The sequence below is a fragment of the Cannabis sativa genome, chromosome 1, assembly GCF_029168945.1.
Source record: "Cannabis sativa cultivar Pink pepper isolate KNU-18-1 chromosome 1, ASM2916894v1, whole genome shotgun sequence".
Taxonomy (NCBI): domain Eukaryota; kingdom Viridiplantae; phylum Streptophyta; class Magnoliopsida; order Rosales; family Cannabaceae; genus Cannabis; species Cannabis sativa.
This window is the reverse complement of record NC_083601.1, coordinates 9,571,033-9,577,479: the sequence shown is the minus strand read 5'-3', so window position 1 is coordinate 9,577,479 and position 6,447 is coordinate 9,571,033.

Below are 6,447 nucleotides of genomic sequence, written 5' to 3'. Positions count from 1 at the left end.
ACATAAAATATCACAAATTCTAATGTTTAAAATAGTCCAACATTAATTCAATAACAATACATAATAGTCCAACACATCACGATACAAATAAACTAAAATAACATTTTTAACCTCGGTAGTTGCAAGTGCTTCTGTTGTGCCCCTTGGCACCGCACTTGCTATAATTTCGTGATTTGATGATCCTTTCACCGTTACAAGCAGTTCGGTTGGTCTTAATTCTTCCAACCTTTTGCTTCTTGGGTCGCCCTACTGGTTGCTTCTCAACAGGCACTCCAACTGTCATGTTCTTGATGTCATCAGGCAATTCCCAATCATCCTCGTCACCAACTGGCATAATTGTTTCTTCATATGTCCTCCTCCAATATTCAGTCGTGTAATATGGCGAGCATAGTGTGTACGCGCTAATACTTCGATCTTGAGATGCATCACATGCATGAGGACAAGGAAACTTCATGCACTGGAACAAGCCGCAAGTGCATGTATGCTCCTGCAAGTCCACTAAGCCACCGGTCAAAACTGTTCCTCCAGGGTGAACCTGCAACGTGTAAGGCCGGCATGAGTCAACGTTTAAATACCGACCTTTTTCAAAATGCAATGTCAAGTCCTCCTCTATTTCTGGTGCTAGGGGTTTCGTCCACTTGTCAGCTTTTTCTTTTCGTGAAGCAAACCACTTTTGGACTTTGGACCTCAGGTATGCTACAACAGCAGTGATCGAGAAGCCTCTTGCATCCTTAGTTGTGTTGTTGAAGCTCTCAGCCCAGTTGCTCGTCATTACATTGTAACGTACCCCTGGAAAGTACGACCAGACCCATTTTTCAAATCCAATTTCCTCAAGATATTGTGCAACCGCAGGATTCATGGCCCGAATGTTCTCAAATTCTCTGTGAAACTCTGATCTTGAATACGTGTAGGCACACGTGTAAATGTGATTCGTGAAGACGCCAGTCTTGAACTTGTGGTTATCGTTCATAATAATGTGGTGGTAGCATGCACTGTGGTGTGCATCAGGGAACACGATATCCAAAGCACGAACAATGCTTTGATGCCTATCCGAAACAAAGGCTAAGTTCTCAACATCACCAATCGTTTCTTTCAATTTTCTCATAAAATAGGTCCAGGAATTGTAGTTTTCACTGTCAACTATAGCCACTGCACACAACATTTGCCCACCGTACCTGGTCTTAAAGAAAGACCCATCAACGCATACAAAAGTTCGACAAAACCTAAACCCCCGAATAGAAGGACCCAGAGAGAAGAAACAATACTTGAAGCGACCATCTTCTACCACAAAATCCGTGATGGTACCTGGATTTCTCAACTGTAGCATGTGCAAGTAACTAGGTAATTTCGAGTACGAATCTTCAGGTGTACCCCGAGCTAGGTGTAGTGCCTTCTCTCTGCACCTCCATGCCTTTTCATAACTCATTTGGATCCCGTAATCCTTGTGTATACTTTTTCTTATATCAGAGGCCAAGTGATTCGAGCCGTCAGATGGGCAACTATCAAAGGTGATGCTTGACGGTTATCTTTTCCTCGAAGATCAAGGGAACATGTATGTACATTATGAAATGTACTCACCTCAAACATGTTATAAAGTACGTTCTTCTTCGCTCTTAATCTCCACCCACAATCTGTATCCTTACATATGACGTACCAAATATCAATTCCGGACTTCCTAAAGTAGTAGTCAAACCCTTTCTTCATTGCATACAGGCCAACAACCATCTTTAAATGCTCTTTGTCTCTAAAAAACTTTCCCACATGTAACTCCCCGCCGGGTGTGCCACCGGTAGATATATAATGACTATGATACTCGATGTCTTCTCTTGTATACATTTTCTCCTTGAATTTACCGTAACTTGTCGAATAAGAAAATGGATCGCTCCATCCAGTCACATTGGTCCCTCGAGCATCAGTAGGACCACTAATATCATTGGTCTCTCTACCATTATTAGGACCTGTACTGTCAGTAGTTCCTCTAGCATGACTGGTTTCGCCTGGACTACTATTACTAGTACCAGGTGTTTGACAATTTTCTCTACGGGGCATTCTTTTCCATGTTGGTGGCCTCGGTGGTATTTGGTACGATAGTGGAGTCAAGTTCAAAGGTACAGCAGCAGGGGCCTCTGTACCTTGGTCGTCTCTTACACCATCATTGCCCTCAACATAACATTCAGGGTCTGGACCATCAAAAAAACCATCAATGAACAGCATTTGTGCTACAATATCAGCACTCGACATCATAGTGCTTAATTGAGGTAATACATCCGCAACCAACACCTCTGGATTTGTTTCTGGAACAAAACTCCCAACCTCGGTACGATTATCCATAACAAAACTTGGTGTGGGACTAGGATCGACGCAAACATTCTTCTTTAATAAAGTCACAAACAAAGGAGTAAATTCATCTGGCTTCTGCGCAAGTGTATATAAAAAGAACCTTGCACGCTTATCATTTCCAATAACTTCAGGGCGACACTCATAGCCTTTCCTGTACTTGTAATTTACTTCCAATTTCAAGTCATACTCCACTTTGTCGACATCCAGTTTTTCGTACAAAACATCGACCAAACCTGAGTAGCTTAGGTTTGGATCAATGTCAAATGTCAAATTTTCGCCTCGTTTATAAATCCAATCTCTACCATCAAGCTCCCAAACACCATTATACATAATACACGCATTAACAGTGGAACATGTCACATACATTTAAAAAAAAACATAGTTATAATTTACAACAAAAATCTCACCGAAAAAAAATCTTAATTAATAATTAATAATAAAACAATAATTATTAATTGATAATAAAATAATAATTAATAATTATTACTAAAACCATAAAAAATAAAACAACAATTAATAAAACAATAATTAATAATAATTCATAATTAATAATTAATAATAAAACAATTATTAATAAAAAAATAAAAAATAAAATAATAATTAATAATTCATAATAAAAAAATAATTAATAATAAAAAAATAATTATGAATTGATAATAAAATAATAATTAATAATTATTACTAAAATCATAAAAAATAAAACAATAATTAATAATAATTAATAATTAATAATAACACAATTATTAATAAAAAAATTAAAAAAATAAAACAATAATTAATAATTCATAATAAAACAATAATTAATAATAAAACAATAATTAATAATTAATAATAATAATAATTAATAATTAATAATTAATAATAAAATAACTAAAAAAAAATAAAATAATTCTTAAAACTTTAACTAAAATAATAATTAATAACACAAATATTAATAAATCAATACAAAATAAATTAATCATACAATAATAAATAATAAATAATAATAATTAATTAATTCAAAAAAATTAAAAAAAAAATGACGTCGGGTCCGATTGGTCCGACCATCGGACCCCATGGAGGAGCATCGGACCCTCTTTTAAAAAATTAAAAAAAAATAAAAAAAATTCCAAAGAGCAATCGGGTCCGATGGGGTCCGATTGGTCCGACCATCAGACCCATATGGGGGACCATCGGACCCAGGTTCCAAAAATTAAAAAATATTAAAAAATATTAAAAAAAGCCATCGGGTCCGATGGGGGTCCGACCATCGGACCTACTTGATGGACCATCGGACCATCACCCCTGCCAACAAAATTTTTCCCAACATCGGGCCCCCATCGGGCCAGCATCGGACCCCATCGGGCTCGACGAAAAAAAATGCAGAAAACCAACAAAATTCTAGTTTTCACATGCATCAAACATTTTAATAGAAAAAAATAGCAAAATAACAGCAACAATCCACAGATCAAGCAACAAACACAACATTCTTAATTAAATATAACAACAACAAAGAAGATTTAAAAAAAAAATTAATTACTTACCTATTGATGGAGCTTGTAGTGTTCTAACTTCTAATGTGGTGGATTAGTGTGGTGACTTGTAGTGTGGAAGGTTGTAGCTTCTAGTGTATTAATGAGTGAAGAGAAGAAATTTTTTTTTGGTGGTGGTGGAAGATAGGGATTCGGGTGAGGAAGAGTGTGAAATTGATGAGAAGAGAGGGTTGGAGTGGATAGATGTAATTGGGGAGGGTATTATGGGGAAAACAAAAAAAAGTGTCATATATAACTAATTATGTTAAGTATAAGTTTAGGAGAAAAATTTTAAGATAATGTAAGCATATTAATTCAAATTTTCCTCCAAAAATTGGGTATAACATTTGCCCCCCAAAAGTGTTTGTCAAAAACTTTCGAAAAAGATTTTTCTTATTGTACCCTTTTTGTCTTGAAAGTAATAAGCATGTCGCATTTCACTTATTTTGTCATCTCTTGGGGTACTCTGTTGATACTGTTAACGTTGCGAGTTGTTTGTGTCTTCTTGGCGATTTCTCTCAAAATTTGTGGAATTTAAACTTTATTATGTGACAAGAAATTTAATTTTTCTAAGAATGGCAAATTTTCTTTCTTTCACATAATTAAATGTTTAAATCACAAATTTTATCAACAAACATGACAAGTATCATAAGGAGAGGAGTGTCATTGATACTTAACACAAATAACATGTGCCAAATAAGCCAAGTGCATTTTGGAAAGTCTTGGCCATAAGTGTGACACGGCCATAAGGCCTTTTTCTTTTATTAATGTAATTTTTCGCTCTTTTTCAAAACATCTCACTCAATTCAAGAGCTCAAACTTTCATTTTTAAGGACCATTTAAGCACCGTTCGAGGTAAAAAAAATTTCTTTCCACTCTTTTTCATTCCCATTCAACCTCTCTTCTCATCCTTTTCATTAAACTTGAAATTCACCAAAGCTCCAGTTTTCCCTATTGTAGCTGTAACACCCTACTAGTTTAGGCGTGTTAACGTGATTTAAGGGTATTTATTCCGTGATGTACCCTAACCGTTAGATGGATTAGTTATTTGATTTGAGAGTTGGGGTTAATATAGGGATATTTAAGATGAAATATATTGGTAGCCGGTTCACTTTTTGTAATAAAAAATTAATAAATTTTAAAAAGTAAAAACTGACATGACCACCATCAATTATATCAACCCCAACTGTCATCCTCTCGTCTTCTTCCTTCTTCACTCATCACCCTCTTCTTCTTCGAACTTCTTCTTTCTTTTACATTAGGGCAAAACTCTTCATTTTCCATTTTCGTTTCTGATTAGGCAAAACTCCCATTTTTAATTTTTTTTCACTTCGTTTCGTGTACATACTCTGAGGGAGCAAGTGTGGTGTACATTATTCGTGTTCTGCCATTGTTATGGTTGTTACAGTTGTGGGTCTCGATGGTTGGTTTTACAAGTAAGTTTTCCGGTTCTACTTTTCATGCTTTTCGTTCTTCATTGTGGGTAATCAAATGATACCAGTGATGCAATTTTAATAGTCTTATTTTCTCTTAGGTATCGACGACTTTATCTTCAAGTGAGTTGCCGTTTCTTGTAGGGCTGTACATAAATTTTTGTAAACCGCCCAACCCGAACAACTCACCCAAACCAAATCCAGATAACCTGACGAAAAATGCAAACCGAAAAATATGACGAAAATATAACCAGTCCAATCTTTATATTAGACGGGTTGAAAATAATATTAATCTTCCCAATCAACCTAAACTAACCCGACCAACTTGATTAAGAAAGTTTTTTTTTTGTATATATATTTTTATTATATATAATCAATATATTATATTATTTATATACATATCTATAAAAAATAAAAATAAACTATTATACTATTTTTATGGCGGATGATTTGAACTTTAAATTCAATCTTTATATTTATCTTATTATCATAAAAATTAAAATATAACAATTGAATATGAAAAAGAAAATAAATATTAGTGCTCGGTTTAGACGGGTTAACCCGACTAAATCAACCAATTCATTGGGTGGGTTGAAATTTTTATTTTAATTAGGCGGGCTGCACTTAGATTTTGTAATCCGGTTTATACATTGGGTTAAATAAAATGTAACGTAAATCGACCAACGTACACCCCTAATTTCTCTGTTGAGGTATCTATCTATCTCTCTCTCCGTGCATGTGTTCTGATTCTAAAGTGTGCATTGTACTGTATTGTTTAATTTTTGATTACCAACAGTGAAGAACAAATTTGTCATTTTGTATTTTGATTTATGTATTTTCGGGGTAATAAAATACTTGTGTTGTTTAATTTGATTGAAGAAATCTCTATTTGTTGATTTGGTTGAAATTTTATTTTTAGGGGATTGGAATAATGAAGTCAGTTCGCCGAAATCGAAGGTTTCCATACTCATCGAGGTCCCACTCTAACTTTGGCTTGGCGAGCTCAGACGTCATGTCAGACAATGTCTCATTGCTCACTTGACCCTTGAGGGAAGTGTAATGGCATTGGACTGATGTTAACCCGAACATGTTGTTAATTGCTTCAGCTGAGAATGACATCGGTACTTCACGCACAATAACTTCAGTCGGCCATTCTTGGGACA